Source organism: Aptenodytes forsteri, unplaced genomic scaffold (assembly GCF_000699145.1).
Source record: "Aptenodytes forsteri isolate BGI_AS27 unplaced genomic scaffold, ASM69914v1 Scaffold120, whole genome shotgun sequence".
Taxonomy (NCBI): domain Eukaryota; kingdom Metazoa; phylum Chordata; class Aves; order Sphenisciformes; family Spheniscidae; genus Aptenodytes; species Aptenodytes forsteri.
The window spans coordinates 946295-967029 of NW_008795938.1; the positions used below are offsets into that span (position 1 = coordinate 946295).

Below are 20735 nucleotides of genomic sequence, written 5' to 3' on the forward strand. Positions count from 1 at the left end.
GGCCTGCGGCTTAAATAGAGGCTGTGTTTTGTCAACAGCTCGTTCTGCTGGCCGGCAGGTTGGTTGGTTGGTTCAAGGACTGAACAGTGGGTAAATAATATTTATGCCTTTTTTTGTGCTTTTAATTTTTTTTTAAATAAGTAGCGCCTTTCCAAAAAAGGGGAGCTTGGGAGTGGAATCTGGAGCCCCTTCTGCGGTTGGGGAGCATCCAGACATGCTGCGCGCCTCGGTTCTCACTGGCTGTACAGGGACACCGGCGCAGTGGCAGCTTGCTGCGTCTATTTTTGAGTGATTGAATTTCTAATGTATTTAGAGATTGTGTTTAAAAAAGATCTCTTTAAGCCTCTGAAGTAGTTCTGGGAAGAACGTCATTCCCTTGTTAAAATTCAACTTGTGTAAGTAAATTTCAACTGGGCATATTCTGCTGGCATGCTGTGTGTTGCTTTGGTAGGAATTGGTGATATACGTGGTTTGTTTGGTTTTTAATTGTAATCAGTGGTGGATGCCGGGGAACTTTGCTATAAATGGGAGTAAAGCTCTGGGTGGATACTATAATCTTGTAGTGCCAGGGAAACTTAGGCTGTGAGCTGTTGTGTAGGAACTGTCACTTTGATTCTTTTCCACAGACTTTAACACTTAAAATCTCCATTGCAAAAGTAGTCAAATATTCATATTCCACAATCAAGCTGGCCACGTCCTGTCAAATTCCCTTGGGGGAAGCATGGGCATTGAGTTGCTTCTGCTGTATTTGAACCCTAGCTTGTTACCTAAGTAAGGCAATGTGACCTGCCTTTGACATCTCACCTGGAAGTCCGTTCTGCCTTTTTTCCTCGCTGTAAAAGAATTCTTTAAATTCTTCTTAAACCCTTAGTTCAACTCCACAGCATGACTGCAGACTGTTAATCAGACCTAGCAGGTTTAGTAGCTGTGGGGAAGATTAAAGTCCATGTCATGCCATGTTCCCTCTCAAATCAGCATGTGGCAATGTCAGCTGAGACAGTATGTTGTTTAATGGAGCTCCACCAGTGTACGTGTGCTTCATATATAAAGCTTTGTGCATCCTGTAAGGAAGAATGCATGAATGCCTCGATCTGCAAAAAGTCTGTGCTTGTCCCTAACTTCTCAACCATTGTATGCTGTATGGGTTTGGTGAAAAAGATAAGCTTTGATTTTGGTACCTTTTTGGTGATAAAGGTAAGCATGCGCATAGAAGTCTCCTGGATTTGGCTCCAATATGAATCAAGATCAAAACAAGAATTATGTTTGATGAGGGGGAGGATTTGGATGTGGAGGAGACAGAAGCAAATGCAGGGAGTGGATCTACAGAACGAGTAGTGCAGTATCTGCAGGCATGGGTTGCCTGTCATTAGCTGGATAGGGTCTGCAGGTTACTTCTGAGCGGTCTGCTGAGGCTACTAAGACAATCTAGTGTCAGTAGGCTGCAGGGCTATGTATCTAAATTGGAAAATGTTGCAGAAGTCCACAAATGGAGAGCTTAAAAATCACTAACTTGGAGCTGGTTTGGAGTATAGCTTTTAGGCAGTCAGTAGATCACCTGATTTTGTTTGATTTTGCTTTCTGTTTACTTAGTCTTCGCATCCTTTCATCTTATCACTGTTTTACCTATTCAAACTTTTATCAGTGTTATTAAGTGATAACACTTTCCATCGTGCACTCTCCAAACATATCACTTTAGTCACTTAGAGCAACCAGTGGCAAGCACTATCTATGAGTTAGATTGTGCAAAATCCCTTTACAGGTGTGCTGAGGACAGGGAGAGACTTAACCTTTAGGTGAGGGCATTCTTGCAGACTTGCCGAAGGCAAGTCAGGAATACGTGGGAACAGCCATATGGGTGGAGATGATCTCCAAGAAAGAGAGAGAAACTTATTTTGACAGGTGGCAAAGCTGCTGCTGCTACTTTAGCAGGGCTTTAATTTTCAAGTGCTTGATGAGTTATGATCTATGGCTATAAGGTCACATCTGTTTCAACATCATGCAGCTCAGGGCTTTAGTAAACATTCAGAAAAAATCTGAATTTATTAATATCCGTAGGTAATGCTAGAACAGAGTCTGTAAATCTATTAGAAACGGCTCTCTTAGAGCATGAATATTAGATTGTTTAATCCAGTGGGTGACTGACAGCAAGTTTTGTGCCTTAGGAGAAGATGTGTTTAAACTCAGTATGTTGGTAAGAATTCCGCCTGAAAGATGAAATGGTACCTCAAGAAGAAAGTGTCTGGCAGTCTTAAACAATCTAGATGTTTATAAATACTGACTCTATGTTGCAGAGTGCAGTGCATCACAAGGCTGATGCAGATGGATTATATTTTTCTGCAAATGACCCAATAGATGATGTGACCAGGTAAATGAGGTTCTTTTCCACTCACGCTATGTGCTAGTGCTCATAGGAATGCAGAGGATGCTGAATTCAGCAGTTCCTCTTGTGTTGATACATTTGTTGGATGAAAGTAAAAATGATCTGATACAGTTTTAAATGATAGTTTATATTATCTTGCAGTGAGCTTATTTAAGCTGTTGAAAGGCAGCTTTTGGATAATGGAAGGTAAAACAGGAAAAAAGAAATCAGGAAACTTTTTGGACTTAGTTTTGTTCCATTTTCAGTAATACGTATTGATGTAGGACACCGTTATCTTAGATTCAGACTGATGTTGAAATACAGAGATGATTCAAGTGAAGGGATGTTAATTAGCAGTAGAAAAGGTCTGATGAGGGAGGTTTAAAGATACTCGCATAGGTGGAAGGATTGAGAACTCAAATGAGATATTGATGGTTCTTTGAGAGGGGACGCTGTTGCTCTCTGAGTTAGACATTGATTTGCATGCAGGGAGACATGGAGAACAGGTATGAAAGTAAATTTTACTCTTGTTACCATAAGTAGCTAGAATTAGTTGAAATGATTCATGTTTCGATGCATCTTTTCCCGAGATTTAGTTATGACTCCTTTTTGACTGTTAGGCATCAAATTTCTGTCTAAAAATAAGAAAAATAAATTACTTCTAGATAAGGCTTGAAAGGTGATTGTGCTCTATGCCCCAAAGCTGGTTGATGTATTTCATTCCATAAACAGTTTAATGTAAAAGATATAAATAATCCTTGGGAGCAGGACCTGGAGCCCGTGGTCCCTTGCTTCCAGTGAGCGCCCTCTCACAAGGACGCGGAGTCCTGCTCTGAGTCAGTGGTTACTTAAGCTGCAGAGAGAAATGCCATCTACAGAAAGGGTGGAGAAGTCTCCATCCTGACTTGTCCGTTACTTTGAGTGGTCTCTGGGGTGGTCAGAGGTGTTTCCCATACCCCAGTGAGTGCTGCAGTGGCTGGGCTGCCTTAGAAAAGGGAGCACCACTTCTGCTTTCTTTTTCTGACTATGTCTTTAAACAAAAGCAATGGCTTCTGCTTTTTCTGGGGAACCTGGTTCTGTGGTTCTGCGCACATTTTATCAGCAGACACAGGCGGGGAATAATTGCTTTGTGAATCTTGAGTGTCTAAGCATCAGGCAAGTGTTGTGGTCCTGCCAAAGATGATACTGTGCATCTGTGCATGCTGATGCCTGAAAAATTTATCATCACCTCTCTCTTCTTTTTTTTCTTTTTTTTCCTCCCACTAATATTTAGCTGCAGATAAATGGGATTTTGGAACATGTTTCTTTTAGGTTTAAGCATCAAAAGTTCAGTTTTTATAGGTGCTTAAATGTCTCCAGGGATCATGTTCCAGAATCTTATGGATCTCTTCCAGAGTCATTAGCATGGCAATGATTGGGGCCATATAAATTCCTAGATGGCCAGAGCTGTTTTCTTCCCTGCCTTTGGGGGGTGGGGACGCCAAGGCAGACCCCAGCCCTCTCAAACGCAGAGGTTCCCGTGTTCTTTGCCTGCCTTACTTACTGATTTATAAACTAACAGACGGTAATTAGAATGAACGATACTGGAGGTTCTGATGCGATACTGAGAAGAATATCCAGGGACTTTTTCATATGCACCATCAGTTTTTTGCTGATCATTGCTGTCCTCCCTCCCCTGGAAAATTTGCAGTCCCTAAATTTGCAGACTGGGAGCCCTCCTGCTGTGCGTCTATAAGGTCCTTGCACTTCCTGCAAGCACCAGAAACTCTCAGCAGGGGCTTTTGCCACTTTGCTGCTGTCTGCCTTTCCCTGCTGCCGACTCTTGGAATCATTCCTAGGAGCAGGTTTCACTGCAAGCAGAAAGTGCTTAAACTAAAAATAACTCCTAACCCATCGGTATGAATGTTGGTCAGGGTGTAAGGTTTTGAAGGGCATATGTCTCCCCTCCTTTCCATGCACGGTCTGGAGCTGGCATTGGAGTGAGGTCAAAGACTGTTGCTACAACAGAAGCAGCCTTCCCTTATCCCACAGGCAGAGAACTGCTGAGTTGTCAGCTGTTGAGTCCAAATATGCCTTTTACCTCAGGGAGCACAAGTCGTGAAAGCACGTGTCATGGAAACAAGGACAGCACTGTAGCAATTCCGTGGTCCTTCTGCCTCATTTCCTACCCTGCCAAAAATCAGACCCATAGCACAGCCCACAGCAGAGGATGGGCAGCCTGTGTTGCCAGCTTGGTGTTAGGGGAGCACTTGGGAGCAGGATGGCTTCCCCCTCTCTTGGGCCATGTGTTGTCAGGGAGCAGAGTCTCCTTTCTCACCTGTAAACCCAGCAATTTAGGGGCAGCTTCCTGCAAAACCAAAAAGCACAGCCTTTCAGCCAGCCTTAGCCTCCTGAAATTTCCTGAAGTCTTAAGTGAATAAAGTAGTGCTTTCTTTGGATTGCTTGTATGCTGCAGCATTTTCCTTGTCAGCCAAATAGTTTCACTGATGCAGTAACATTGGTTAGAGAATTACTGTGCGTTTTTGATTTTTTTTTGGGGGGATGCTTCTATATTGATGAGCAACATTATACCGGTGTTCTTTGCCAGTATAGCATGCTGCATTTTGATCATCAGTCAACAGCACTTTCTTTTGGAATATACATATATTCCTAAAATAGACATACATATTTGTCCTTGCTGTGTACCTATAGCTGCACTGGTAATAGCTTTGTAATATTGACTGAACCTTGATAGCTTCGTATCAAGGTAGCCTGGTAGTTTGTAGTGTATAATCATGAAATTTAAATAAAGCAATGTATTTGTGCAATTTCTTTAGGTGATAAACAGTCTGAAAAGTATGCTGGAATGCTTCTTATGCTTGCATAATTTTGTCATTATTGCACAAGTTGCTTAAAGGTATAATAAAAGTACAAGTAATGGGGGTGGTTGGAGGTGGTTTACACTGTCAGTCTGGCTCAGAAATGGTCCATGTTTTACTTCTGGGCCTCAGCCATCCATCTAAACTAGTTTTGCTCACTGAATAAATCAATTACTTCCCTCCAAGAGGAAATGCAGGCTCAGTTGACTAGACAGCATGGTTAAACGTTTATTCTGGATGGTGTGGACATGGCCTATGGCAAGCTTGGCTAGCATGGTGAGCAGAGCTGTATCCCAGCTGGCTTTATGCCCTCAAACGTCCCCCATGTTGTGCCCTTGGGCATGCCACACATTTCAGCCCAAAGCTTTAAAAACTACTTTCTCTTCATTTCAAGTGCTTTGAACGTAGAAGCATGGAAGAAGCTGGTTTGGAGCCAGATGGTGACCTGGGCCATTTGCTGCAAAGTGGTGTAGTCCAGACTTGGACATGTTGGTCCCAAACAGTGCGAAGGCAAGCCCGTCTGCAGCACTTAGGCTGGGGGTGAAGATACCTCCACATTGCAGTCCACCAGGGTGGTTTGAGCATCTCTGATATTCATGCTTTCTGGAACCTTGCAAGCTGCATTTCAGATTACTTGCATGTTTGAGAGTTGCACAGCACATCCCACGTATCTTGGAGAGCCCAGAGGAGAGGGAGATTTGGACAGGTGGGAGATGAGGCATGGCTCTGCTCAGCGTGGGGCTGGCCTGGGCAGGCAGTTGGCTGTCTGGTGGTATCTGCCTTAGCCTGGCAGCCCTTCTCCCTTCCAAACGGGACTTAACGTGGTCACCCGGAAGCTCTTGTACCAAGACAGCAATGCTGCTCATCATGTGGTGTAACCCTGTTTGTATGGCTGACTATGGATTTGCCCTGCTTGAACTGCGTGATCTAATGGCCTCACTTACTTAACTATAAAATCAGTGAGGACAGAGCTTCAAAAATCTTTCTCAAATAATTGGTCTTAATATTACTGCAGGGCAAAAATGCTGCTTAAATCCAGTGAACTTCAGAAGAAAATTATAGTGGTCAGTATTATAGGTGGGGCTTCTGCAGACTCTGAAGCCCAAAGGTGAATGTAAGTTACAAGTATTCCAACTACAACTAATTTTCACAATATTTCATGTTTTGGATCAAGTTCAGCACTTGCGGCAAAAGTGACGTTTAACCTCTGAGGTTTTACAGCTACTCTGGAGCTAAAACCAAGGAGATAAGCTTTTAATGTTTAATCCTGGAAAGAGAGAGAGGAGAAGAGAGAGAAAAAACAAAACAAAAATGTGATTTATTTATATTGTAGACTTCAGTGTTGTCTTGAGTTATGTGCAACAAGCGCTGAAGTACTGTGTATGTGAGGTGGCCATAAACACCAAACTCTTTTACTTCTGCTAGGGTTTCTGCTGTTCTGAGGATAATAATATCTGTTCCCTAGAGTCTACCTGTTCCTCTTCCTTTTCCCCTCCTTCCCCCTGCTCCATACTCTTCCAAAGGTCATGGCTATGAGAAGTCTTTAGTGTACAGGTCTCCAGGCACGTAACTCATAATTCATCTGCTAGAACAGCATTGTCACTATTCCCAATATAGAACAGCCTTCTCCTCCAAATTAAATGATTGGCCTGTTTCTTTTTCAGAATGCTAGGAAATTTTTGAAAGAAGATATTTTTGACCAAATGTTGCCTCATGTTTCAAATGACAGGATCAGTCTGGATCCAGCAAGCTGTCATGTGACCCTTATTTTAAATCTTAACTCAAAATCTGTAGTTTGTCCCCTGTATACTGTCTTCCTTCATCATTAAAACACTTATTAATGTGAGAGCTATGCAAGATTTATGCTAATCTAGTCTGATGTTGGTATAATGTGAACCGAAGACTTTAATCTGGGAAGACTTGTATTGAGCCCACATTTAGAATTTTTTTAGGAATGCATCCAGTCTGATTTTTTATTTCAATCAGTTCACCCCATCCTTGAAAAGCTTTGCCAATACTTAATTAGCTTTATTTTTCACAATGCGCACTTTTCAGTGGAGGTCTACTATATGGCATTGACTCTCCTGTCTCATATATTGTGGGTTTATGTTATCCTTTTTCTGTGTAGGTAATTGAGAACTGTGATCAAGTAACCTCGTTGAACTAAATAGTTGCATTGTTTTAGGCTTTACAACAACAGACGATCTCTCAGACCCGAACTCTCTAAGTAATCATTTGATCCTGTGTATAAATCGACTTTGTATGGATTAAACCATTTCCACTGCTAATGAATGGCTGTTGTATCGAGTCCTTTTGGAAGGTAGCCTCATCCATACAGAATAAGTTGTGAGGACTTTTATTTTCAGTGACTCTTATGTACTTTTTTGCTTGGTTTTTGATAACTGATACTTTGAAAATTGAATGTTTTCCGGTTGCTTCCCCATATTTCAACTAATGAGTGGTGCAGCTGGTGTTAATACGCGAACAATGTATCCTTGAAAACATTAGATTCTTGTCTATTATCCTTTTGCCCTGCTGCGTGCATGCTTGCTAATCAGTAGGTAACTCTGGGTTGGAGTTTGGGCAGTGATTACTGCAGACAGAAATGGGAGCAAGCACTCAGCGTTACAATAGCTGCCCGTAGAATTAGGTCACTAACAGGCTTTCAGCAAAATAGTGTTAATTTTCCTCTCTACACACTTAAACACAGAAGGTATATTTAAAATTCCACATCTTTTCTGAGTGATCCTCTAGTGTAGCATTCTTCCCGATAACTCATATATAGATACAGATTATATCTTTTAACTTCAGGTACCTAATGTGACTGCCCAGTTCAGCATTCGGCTCTCCCATACTGAAGACTAAGGACTGAGTCTGTCACAGGCTCCTGCAGAGCTGGGCTCCTGCCAACGGTGCAAATGTAAGTTTGTGCATACCTTTATTCATAAGATAGAATTAGTCATATACTTATGTGTTTGCAAATTCAGGAGCAATATGTGTATATATGTGGTTACTGAGGCTTATTATCTTGCATAAATCAGCAGTTAGTTAGTCACGAGCAGCACTCCATGGCTTTGAAATACCTTCTCATCAGAGGGCACAGGTGATCTCTGACAGCATTTAGCTGCTTTGGCTTTCATGGGACTTGAGAATTAAGATGAATAAGATGCTGCAATCTAAACCCAGATATTTGATAAACTGATCACTTTAATGAGAATTTAACAAGTATTGGTAATAATTGCCTCCAGTTGATCTCTTCTTTTGGAGTAATGTGCATTAATTTTTACCATCTTTAATGATAGTCAGTTGTTTTTTTGTTTATTTAAATTTTCTTATTTGGGAAAAAAAGATACTTGTCACTTGCATTCCTAATGTGTATATGTACCTCTGATCTTTTTAATCTCTTCTGCCATAGCTCACAAAGACTTTCTGTATATATTATTCTAAAGTAAAATATTTATGTCCCTGAGGCATATGCATTGTCTTCTGAATATGTTTGCAAATATGATCCTTGTACAGATCCAGTGTATAGCTCTTTAATATGAAAATTGCAGAAATGGGAAAAGCAGAGTACTCTCCAAAGATGTTTGAGGTGGTGTTATTTTTAAATGCTATGTGGGTTCTAATGACTTGCTTCATGGTGAGATTGGCACGAGCTTTTCTAGAAGAGGATTTCACAAAAGGAAGAAAAAGTGAGATGTTGGTGTTTCATACCATGAAATTTACATTAGAGATTTTGCTGGTCTCTGGACTTAGACAGGTAAGCTTATAAGAACGTGCTTGGCCTTGTGAATCGTGCCCTATATATCTGGATGGACCTGATTAGATGCATAAAGAGCAGAAATTTTCCTAAGGGATAAAATACTGGAATAGAAACTAAAATTAAACTATATATACTATATATATATACACACAACATATACTATATATTCATATAACTACACCAAAAGATTAGTTGTCCAATTAACTGTCTCTTCTCTGCAGTTAGGTTCCCCCTCGCCCCCGCCTTCTCCCCCCGTGCCTGGGCACCTCAATCTGCAGCCAGCAGAGAAACCATTGAGAATTATCGCACGTCTCTTGTTCCCACAGTCGGACTTGCTCAGCACTTTGGAAACAATAGCTGCTTCATTGCTGAGTCGTGAAACAAAAAAGTTAAACGTATCAGCAACAATGCATGAAAAGTGTGATGAATAGCCTTCCACAGGAAGAGATTTTTCCATGCCAGTGTGTAGGTATACAGGATTTATTGGTGACAGAAGCTAATAAGTAAGAAATCCTTCTTCTTTTGTACCTCATCTGCCAGCTCAGTACTGAGAGAAGTAAACCGTGAGATTTACTAATAATAGCAGGAAGGAAGAACCCTGTTAAACATAGCAAAGTTGGAATGACTTGTGTCTGTAAAATCCAAGGTTGTTTTTCCCTCTTCACAGCCCTTTTTTATAGTCACCCTTGAGAAGAGAAAGCAAAAAAAAAAAAAATCTTCAGGAGAAGAATCTTGCTTTCAAGGGAGGATTGAGGGAGAAGAGGCAGATGCAAGTTACAGATGAGGTAGTGATGGTCATGTAAAAATTATGTGAAGATGTGAGATAAAGTGCAGTTGTGGCTGTGAAAACTTCTGTTTTGTATTCTTATTCTAAGTGTGAATCAGGTCAGGAGAGATTTGTGGAACTGACTCACTCTCTATTTTATTAGTAGCAGTCTCAATTTTCTATGAGCTGCTTTTAAATGAGGTGCGGCATCATTAGCCTTACAGACACTGCTGTCTCAGCACTTGCTGAGTTATATACAGGCACTCAATTCACTGCTTTTGCTAAGTTATAAAAGGGATGACAGAAAAACATTGCTTTATTTTACAGCAATAAAAATGATACATATGGGTCCTAGCCATCTTGCCTGTTATTTTAAAACGTTCAGCTCTTCATTGCTTTGTTCCTTTTGCTGAGCATTATTTTAATGGCGCAGAGTTTGCTCAAGTGTTTTATCCCTCTGCAAAGTACTTTATAGCAGTATTTTCCATTCTGAGACCCTCCATGAAACAGCTGAAAAGCTAGTTTATTTACATCAAGCAAAATCAAGAAACTTCCTAAGATAGACAAATCCAACCAACAGACAAGATGTAAACCTCTCATTTGGAGTATTCTGAATAAACTTAGGAATTTTTTAGCATCTTTTTCACTCTTGTGGACTGAGAGATCTCAGTCGATGTTTGAATCGTATTTGAAGTCATTTAGCAGAAATTGAAACAAAATTTGAACATTTTTATATATTTTGTTTTTAAACAATGTTCTGCCTAAACTGAATATTCAGCCTAAATTATTTGAAATGGAAAACCAGGTGTTAATTTCATTGTAAAACAACTACATCTTGTGCCTTTGGCGTTGCAGTAAGTGATTTATTTCAGTTAGGGCAATACAGTTAAGGAAGTGCCGCATGTTTGTAGAGCTGGGGATAACATGGAGGAGTACAGTAAAACTGAGCTGAGGCTGGCTGTATTTTGGAGGTGTCAAAGCCTATTAGAGGGGTAGAAAGGATTACATGAATTAATCAGTTTATGTTGAGGCGCTGGGTTGCTAACTGTGCTGCTATGAGAACTGATCCACAAGTGGACCGTAAGTCCCTTGCAGGGACCTGGAGACCTTTGTGAGAGGAGCAGAGCGGACAAGGAGGAGTAGTATTAGCTTTACACAGCTGGATTAGGTGTGCCTGCATGTCTTTTGGGTCCATGGCTCCAATGAAGGCTGTGAACAGCAAGAGAATGAGAGGGTACCATGAGCAGGCGTGCGTGTGGGAGAGAGAGTGAGTCTCAGTTTCCGGGAGCTGTGTCTGTGTACAGGCATGCACAAGTGCAGGAGTTAATATTTATTCTTTATAGCCTGGCAATGGTCACTCTTGGGTCTATGAAAGCTAATTAGGAAAGAGACCAGCTCTGGTGCATATCAACTGTGGATGTCAATATTTGTATTTCTGAGTACTTAAGATTAATTCCTACACTTTGCCGCCTTAAAAGGAGGATATGCATGTATATGCATAAATGCAAAGCTGGAGGGGAATAAGGTACAACTAAAACAGTATGTGAAAGAAATAAATGCCAACTGCTATGTAATTATGCATGGGCAGACTTGTTCTGATAATGTCATACTATATCGTAGACCTTCCTTCTTTGGAGAGGTTGGAAGGGGAATGGCAGCACTTAAGTGCCAACTTGGGAGTGGACCAGGGAGGAAAGTATTTGCTCACCCCAGTGGAAGGGTAATCTACACATGATAACATGCTGCAGTATGTCTTCATGTGACATGTCTGGTACTTACTAAGAGTGGAAATACAGCAGGGCATGAGAGCTTTTAAAGTCTCAAGAAAGATTAATACAATGAGAATTTATCAGAAAATATAGATCTCTGGTTTCAGGAATTACCCATTCCCTCGATTACTAAAAAATCAATTTATTTCTCGTAAGTGACTCTCATTCCTTACATTCACTCTAAAAGGATATTGCATAACCGTTGCTCGTTATTCTCAATATATTATTTAATGTGAAAGCCGCATTTCAGCATTTGATCTATTTATATGCTGTTTGTACACATGAAGACAGACTTTCTTTGGATTTGGTTCATTGTACCTTAAAAATAATTCAAATACCATGGTTTCATTGTAAACAATGAAGGATTCCAACCTTTAGGTCATTGCCGGTTGTTTTAAAAAAAAACACTTGGAATTGCTTCAGTAATTATCAGTGTTCTCTTATAAAACTAAATAGGCTTTTCCTGTGATGGAAAGAAGATTAAAGGTCATATAGTTCAAAATAAGTTTTTGGACATTGCGAGATTAAGGAAAATAAACTCCTTCATTAATAAGGTCAATTTCTTTAATGTTTATTAGTTCATAAGGACATATGAGCTGAAGAGAACCGGCAGGGACAGAATTATGTAGATAACATGACTCTTCTGAGGAACAGCAATTTTTTTCTGCAGCCCTCTTTGTAAAGTCTGAGTGACGTGGTCTGGCCCTTGAACCTCACATGCAGTAAAGCACAATTGACAATGTGGGCAAATGATGTTTTCCTCTGAAGATACGCTGTCTTGAGAACTACGCAGAGACTAACAGTACCGCCAAAAAAATGAAATGTGCTTTGGAATGTTTGGTTTGTGTTTAATTTCACTTACGTATCAGTAAAATGCAGCAAGCACTGGAGAAGTGGCAAACCTCTATATTTTCATTTGACTCTAGGTTTATGCATTGCAAAAAAGGTACATTTGTTTCTATGCTTTGTACCTGTATTAAGTGTTGAAAAGGCATAGTGGGTAGCCTTTCATGATAAGAGGTGTTTTTATATATGCAAAGTAATCAGACTTGTGTGCCTTTGCTCAGTGTACTTGTTCCATGCTGCGTTGCGAAGCGCAAGTCTCTGTATTTTCATTTGACTCTAGGTTTATGCATTGCAAAAAAGGTACATTTGTTTCTATGCTTTGTACCTGTATTAAGTGTTGAAAAGGCATAGTGGGTAGCCTTTCATGATAAGAGGTGTTTTTATATATGCAAAGTAATCAGACTTGTGTGCCTTTGCTCAGTGTACTTGTTCCATGCTGCGTTGCGAAGCGCAAGAATTCAAGGAAGTGTGTTGACCATGAGGTCACCAAATTCAAGCATATCAGGAAGTGTGTGTAGCTGTATCTGATTTACACAAATACATAAGTTGAATCCTTCACCTTATTGCAGTATTAATTTGCCAGTTGTAGTAAGTATCAAAAAAAATTTTGAATGGGTTAAAATGCTAGCGTGTAAATGACTCTGAGCTGTTTCCTTCTCCTTCGCAGCACAATAGCCTAGAAGATCAAAATTTCTCTTTTGGCCTTAACCTTCACCCCTTTGCTTTGTTCTTTGTTCAGATGATTAGGTGTTTTCCATCTGCACCTCTATGGCAGAAGAATCTGTGCTTGTTAATTTGAGCTGACTTCCTAAGGAAGTCGGGCTTATCTGATAATGCTTTGTCTGTCCTCTTACCCCTGCAATAACCTTTGAACAGGCTGCCCAGCTTCAGTTCACTCAGAATGAGGAGGTGAGGTCTCAGCATACTGTGTCCTTACAAGCTTGATGAAACTGCAGCTGGATGGACAGACCCTGCTGAGGAAATAGCTGCAGAGTGAAGTCAACCTTTACTCGACTGCAATCCAGGCCTCTCTAGCATGCTTTCTCTAATGTCTAATAAGGCTTAGGGGGTAATCTATAATAACATTTGCCTAATATATAATGTAGGCTTGCGGATATCCCAAAACATATTTAGTCTATTTTTGGAAGTATTAGGATTCACTGTGCTTCTCAGAAGAGTTTTTTTTCTGTTGTTACCATCTGGAGAGCAGTGCTGTGCTCCTAGTAGTGATGGATGTGCTTGTATTTAACCACGTGCCTGGTGGCTAACTGATATGGGCAAGGACTTCCAAACTCAGGAGTTAGACACCCAGTTTTCATTTTGAAAGTTTCTGTGTTCTTCTGAAAATCTCACGCTAGGAACATCAAATGCAGCATCTGGCTTGGGGACCACTCTTGCATGGTGTACGCTGGGCAAGGCATGGCAAATGACTCCAGTAGGACTAACAGTTTCCAAATTAGCATGCGGTTTAATTGAAAACAGGCATAATTCAGCAAAATGTATACTTAGCTTGAAAACCCAAAAAATGTCATCTAGTAAGTTCAATTTTAATTGTGGTAAATATAAATCATTGATTTCTAGAGCGTCTCTTTACTTTGTTCTGCCCTTTCAGTCCACTGCTCTGCCTCTTCAGTATCACTGGCGCTTCTTTTTTCTCTCCAGCCCGGCTGTCCCAGCAGGGATATTCTTCCCAATTCTCCCTATAAGCCACCTGGCTTGTTCTTCTTTGGTGGTTTTTTTTTTTGGTTGACATGAGTAACCTGAAGGAGTCTTCCATTGTACTTTCCAAATCCTTCTCAAAATTGTATCCATTGCTATGATTAAACTATTTGACAGCTGCTGCTTCTGTATATCTTCCTTTCTTTCTAAAGGCAAGTCGTAAGGGTCTCAGTTTCTGTGTGTGTATTTCTGTGTGTTGTGCTGTCCAACAGGTACTAAATGCTTTCATAAAATCACCCTTGAATTGTGTGCTGTTTCATGGATTTCTTAAGCAAATGACTTCAAACCTTTCTGACCCCTGTCCTGTATGTAGTCTTCACGCATCACCCTCCCCAAGTCAGAAAATCCCTTGCAAAGAGTTTTCTCTCATCTCCTTGCCAGGCGAGGGTGCTTCTCATGCTAATTGCTACCTGGAAGCATCCACCAGCTCTCCCAGTCTGCAGCTTGCTTATTTGTATTTCCATAGCGCTTAACAGTCCTGGGATGGGAAGAAAGGAAGAACTGGAAGTACTGGAAAGCAGGTGCAGCTGTGCGTTAGCCTTAGACTCTGAGCCAGTGACATACGTACTCCAGCTGGAGTGCACCTTTACTCTTGCTGGTAAAATTTCTTGCCAAAATGCTTGCCTTTGTAGATGGTGCTTGTGACCAGGAGGTTTGAAAATGAGTTTGTGAAAGTGTCGGTCCTTGTGTTGAACTTGTGTGTTGTGTCCTGACATCTCACTTCACCTTGCAGAGCAGAAGCAGCCTGGAGTGGCTGCAAGGTAGCCGCAGTGGCTTCCCAGCATCTCAGAGGTGCTGCTGCTGTTTGGCAGCTAGAGGAAGCAGTGAGGAGGGAGTTTTTCTCCTTGTGCTTGACAGAAAAAAAAAACCAAACAACAAAGGTTGTCTCAAAGGACTAAAAATCTGGCCTTGTGCACTCCCGCACATTTACTGTCTAATATTTAACACCCTGTCTTTGCTTCCTTTTCCTCCACTGCAGATTAGGAGTGCATTTGGTGCAGATAGGCAACTTGAATTATTTTATCAGCTTTCGGAAGGAGAAATAGCAGATTCTTAAATTAATTCCTCAGAACTAGGGAAAGCCAGATTCCCAAATGGGCTTCAGCCTTCATTTACAAATGAGTTTTAGTGATTCATGTCCTGCGAATCTTTTATAACGTGGAATTCTGCCATGTTATAAAACAGAGAGGGGAAGCCTGCATTTAGCTTACTAAGGAGAGATTTTTGTCTCAACTTTGGGAATTTTTTTAAGGAGGTGGAAGAATGTACTCTACTGAAAAACAGCCAAACTCCCTCAAATAAATCTTATTATTCTACTTCCATTTTTTTTTATTACTCAGCTAGCTTTAAAGTCAAAGACTGAAGACTGTGGGATCAGCAAAGCTGTTCTAAAGAAAGCCAGTTCATCTTCTGTTTCTGTGTTCATTGTCTTTACTGTCAGCTGTATTGGCAATTTGCTTGGTTTCCCAGAAATGTGTACTTCTGGCATGGTCTTTCAGATAGGGGAATTTTTTTGGAAGCTTTCTGTTGGCAATAGTAGGATGTGTAATTTGATATATGCATTTTTATCTCGATATAGGCTTGTTTTCTTTCACTTTGAAGGTTAAATTAGTATCTTTGGGCAGAGACAAGTAAAATGAGCATTCTCTACCTGCTAAGCAGAAAAATTTTTCTTCTAGCAATAAGGTTTTGATCTAGGCACATACTTAGCACCTGCTCTTCTGCCTGGCTGTATTTGGGATGATGGCTGTTCAGTATTGCCGAAAATGCAGCCTGCCATCAGTCTTTACAATTTTTTGGTGGTGTGCTGTATAACCATTTTCCTTGAGAGCTTTTAATGTTCCATTTGGTGGTAAATTGTTATGATGATACCTTTAACTGTGGAGAAAAAACAAATAAATTGTAACTTGAGAAAATTTATTGACAAACAGATTTCTTCTATTATATTTAATACATATGTTTTTACTGGTTTCATGGTTTCATCCAGTATTCTCCACTTACAGTTTCCCTAAACCTGTATGTATAAACTGACTTTTTAACCATTTCTTTTTAGGTATCTGCTTGTGGAGCACAAAAATGGTCATAAAAAGTGTGGCCACTGATTCTCAATTCATAGGTTTTTTTAAAACCAAATCTGGAGGTTTGTGGCTGGCAGATCAGACTGCAGGCAGAAAGCAGGCCAGAAAGATTTTTTATTTGTTTATGTGTTTTGTTTGTTTGTCTTCAAAGTGGTTTCCAAGCACTTGACAATGAAATACATTCGGAAACCAGAAAACTCAAAGGTAGAACAGACCTTTGGAGAACTTCTGTGCTTAGAGAACTGAGCCGTTACAATTGACTAAGAATATACTTTTTTTTTTCCCTTTAAAGAGAATCGAGCATTTGGTCAGCTATTCTTTAAAAAAAGATACGCAGAACCAGCTAAGCCAAGAAATAAATAATGTGAAACGAAGTCAGTAGGAGAGAAAGCGGTTATCTTCCGTTTTTCCCTTTGAGAGGTTAAGTCTAAAGAGGCTTGTAAAGTCTTAGCGTGTCACTGTCAAACAGCTGGTGCTGCCCCCATTTTGTCAGCTTGTCACAGAACCTTTCACCTTCTTTACAGCTGACAAGGTTTTGAAGGAAGGCTGTCCACAGTTATTTTCACAGGTGCACGTTACTGACTTGGAGTACTTTCCTTCTCTTATCTATTTGATCACCAGTAGGTGCACTGTATGCATCAAAACATCTTTAAAAGTCATTTAAAAATGCACAGTTGGTATTGAGCTGTTTTAAATAAGGGTCACCATCCGTTGGCTTCAGTGATTAAGAATCTGAATCTAAGTGTTCCTTTGTTAGCTTATCTGCATGAAAAACAATTTAAAATGTCTTCTCTCTGACCACAGGCACAAGAGTAGTTCCTCTGCACAACATAAAGCCCTGAGCAGAAGTCAGGACATCTCCACATACTGTAGCTTCCAACAGTTACTATGTAATCCTGCTTTTAGCAGCTTCTCTTAAATACAGCAATTATATACTGAAGCCTGCCATGCCTTTGCTGTTGGTATGGCATGAATTTGCATGTGAATACTTTTTGGATACACACACGATGTTCCTTAGCATAGATTTATGGAAGGCTTTTTCCTTATTTTAAAATTTCAAAAGTGAAAGACTTTTTCAGGCAAGGCCTTTAAGATGAATTTGTTGTGCAAATATACTCACACTAAGTCAGGAGGTTTGCAGTCCATTTGAGGATGAGATTGGAGTCTGAAGTACTAGATAAACAGCTACGTGGCAGCTTTATACAGTAGTATCCGGGGCTGGATCACACGCTGAAATTGAGTCAACAAGGTCTGAATGTTGGGAGAAAAGCAAATACGGCGTGGGCTATGTAAACATACTACGCATAGGTTTGCCTTATAAAAGTTACTTCGTTGTGCTTGATAATGCTCAGGCCTCAGGGGGCAGAAATATTTCAAAGCTGAGGATACAGCAGACTTGGTCCACAGAGAAATATTTTGTTCCAGGAATGATCAGAAATCTAGAAACTGAGACTGGGAAATGGTGAAAAAAAATTGGAGTTTTTAAGGGAGGAGCTAGTAGAGACCTGGTATCAGTCACCTTCTATGTAAGAGGTTGCTGCAAGGCAGAGGATAAACTGTTCTTTGTCTGCTGGAGGTAGGACAAAGTAATGTGCTTAAAATGGGGCAAGAGATAGTTGTGTAGCACATTGGGAGCGCTACTGACAGTGCCAGTGAAGTGACACGAATAGATTGCCCAAGGAAATGAGATTGTTATGGGATGTGCTATTGGTGTTTTTTAAGATGGTTGTCTGTTAAAAATGGTTTGGTTGCAGTTGCTCTTTCTGGTGGAGAGAATGGGCTGACCCCCCTTCATCTCATTTTTTAAAAATAAAGATTTACAATGTGAAGATATTTACACTTACTAGCAACTGCTCCTGTTGCACTCCATCCAGCCCTGGTCAAGGTTTTCTCTTCCTCTACCAATGTTGAGCTCTCGTGTCCTAAGTAAATATCTCTGACTCTTACATTGTCCTATCCATCTTAAGACTACATCTGCCTAGAGGATAACATGCTTTTCATATCTCTCCAGCATAAGGAAAAACCTCCATGCCTTGTTTGAATTAGTCTTGAACTGATGGAAGGCAGCTTTCATCCAAAGAAAGTGAACTTCCTATTTTTAAATTACTTAAATTATTTTGTAACTTTATAATTAAAACAAGCCTACAAATGGGGAACTTTCCTCCTGACTAATGGCATTTAATTATGTGACATGAGGCTTTGAATTACCAACTTTTCAGAAAGCTGTAAAATGTGTATGAGAAGACAAGAGCCAGGGAGTCTTGCTTCTTATGAAAGATTGTGGTTTACAAGACATGCTCAGCATGAAAGTACATAGGTTCCCTTCCGTGCCTGACTCTGAAACAAAAATTAAAACTGTGCTTGAATTAGGAGAATTTGGTATGACTCAAATTTCTTGTAATTCACTGCTATGATGTTACTCTTAAAATTTCTGCAATAGGGGGACTACTCAGTAAGCTATGTATTGAAAGAGTGTGCAGGAAAACAGAAGATTTTCTTGAACGACAGGCATGTGTAGTTGCTGAATCTGCCTCGTAAACCTGGCATGACCAAACAGGTTTTGCACAATCCTGTACTGATAATGTGTTTAGAAAGTGAAAGGCTTGGGTTTTAATTAACTTCACAATGCAGTTGTCTCTCCTTCAAGTGGCATCAGTGCTTTCCCTTTTTTTTTTTTTTTATTCTTTCCTTGGCTTCTGCTAGCTGATAGGGGACTGTCAATTAATTTTGATGTAAAACTGGAAGTTTTGATTTTGGGCTTTTCTGCAAACCAAAAATGGCCTTTGAAGAAATACTCACAAACGAACAGATATAATTTATATGTACATCGCAAACAGAAATCAGTAATTTTATTCATGTAACTCCCAGGTCTGTCTGAGTGGTCTTCACATTTTTGATGAAGTTAGAGGTTTGTGAGCAAAGTTTAAACCTGGAGGTAACATCCCATATTTTCATTAGTAACATGGACAAATACGATATGAAGACCCTGGGAGACACCAAAATGCAGCGGGGGACTTCTGGCACAGAGATTATTATATTTCATGTGCTGGCGGGTTCTTGATTCATCTTTACCTGAACATGGATTTGTCAAACTTCACTCTTGATTTAGCCTTTAACAAGTTACACGGCATGGATATTACAGTTTAGGAATATATAAAAAGAAGAACTGAATGTGTGTGGGGGTAATATAGCTTAAATTAGTGTGTTTTTAGTGAGGTCTTCAGGTGGCTTGAGAACATGGTGAAAATAAAATAATTGTTACGTTTTAAGGGTGTTTCTTCCCTCCAGATGTAACACTGACCTTTACCATAGCATCTCTCAGCTCCGGTGCTGCCTGGGCCTTTCCCTCAGTCTGGTTATTGCAGACCAAGAGAAAGAAGTGGCCCCTTGTTAACAGCTCTGGATTATTTGACGTAGTGCTGATATGTTTCTCCTTGTACAGTGCAGACTGGTGAGGGACAGAAGAGCGTTTTGGGCATTCCCAGCTGTCCCCTGAGGGAGAATTCCTTAAAAAAAAAAGGGGATAAAAAATACACAGTTGTATTGCAGGGATGAGGGAGCATACTCCTGGTGGCACAGAGGACTGCAGTGAAGAGAGGTTTCTTTAAGAATTACAGAGGCTTTTAGGCAAAGTCTGTTGTTCTGACAGCGATGTACATCTAGCTGTGGAAGAGACTTCTAGGACAAGGCCAGGAGCTTTTCCACTTGAGACTTTTAAAGAAGTAGCCTGGACAAAATGTGAGTTTTACAAAACTTGCTCTGCAGGAGAGGCTGGCTCAGCTATGTTCTTAAATTAAAATGTCCCTCCTGCTGTCGGTCACTGAGAGAAGGCCCCTTGCTACATGGGAGTTATGGTCTCTGGGATGTTGCTGAAGTCTTCAGAGCTTTCAGGTGGCAGGGAAACAACGCACCAGGGATTGGCTGGGCTTTAGGATAAGCTTTCCTGCTGTTTTCTTTTTGAGAACAAAAACTGATGGTGGCCAATGTGTGGGTGGAAGTGACTGTGTTCCCCAGATCCCACTGAACAGTTGAACTTCTCTTTGGAAAACATGCAACCCATTAATCTTCAAAGAACATATTAAACGTAATATTCTAGATAATTTTTACCTTAAGATCAATATTTACAGCAAAAAGTATCTTTCAGTAGAGAAATGGCTCTCTTTTTTTTTTTTCCTTTTTTCCCTCCAGAAATTACTACTTAACACTGGATTGAACCAGTGATCCTGGGTGATCAGATCTGGTTCTGCAGTGTCTCGGGCATCCCATAGCTTTGAGTAGCAGCAATATGAAAAGTGAGCAGAGGGGAGAGGAAAACAGATGGGCTCTCCTGTCTCCTTAAACCTATATGTGAAGCAGGGGACATTTCCATTCACAGTATACAGGACCCTTTGTGAATGCGACATTTCATCTAAGTTGAAGAGATCTGTTCTAGGGGAATACTGTCACGCCCCACCTGCGGGAAGGGGAGAGTGACTAAGATCCGCAAATCCCCTCGGTGTGGATTAAGGTGAAATAGCACTCAAGGTCCACGAAACAAACTCCAACTTTAATGGCACAAACACTTCTATAAGCATCAA

The 20735-nt window shown here is 40.5% G+C and overlaps 1 protein-coding gene across 1 annotated transcript in view; it reads left to right on the forward strand.

Annotated features, from left to right (window-relative positions):
* Positions 1–70: 70 nt before the first annotated feature.
* LIFR (leukemia inhibitory factor receptor alpha) overlaps positions 71–20735 on the forward strand; it is a 55185-nt gene continuing 34520 nt past the window's right edge. The window contains exons 1-2 of the mRNA XM_009285157.2: positions 71–90; positions 8029–8137. The gene's annotated coding sequence lies outside the window, so the exon portion shown is untranslated. The remainder of the gene's footprint in view (positions 91–8028; positions 8138–20735) is intronic.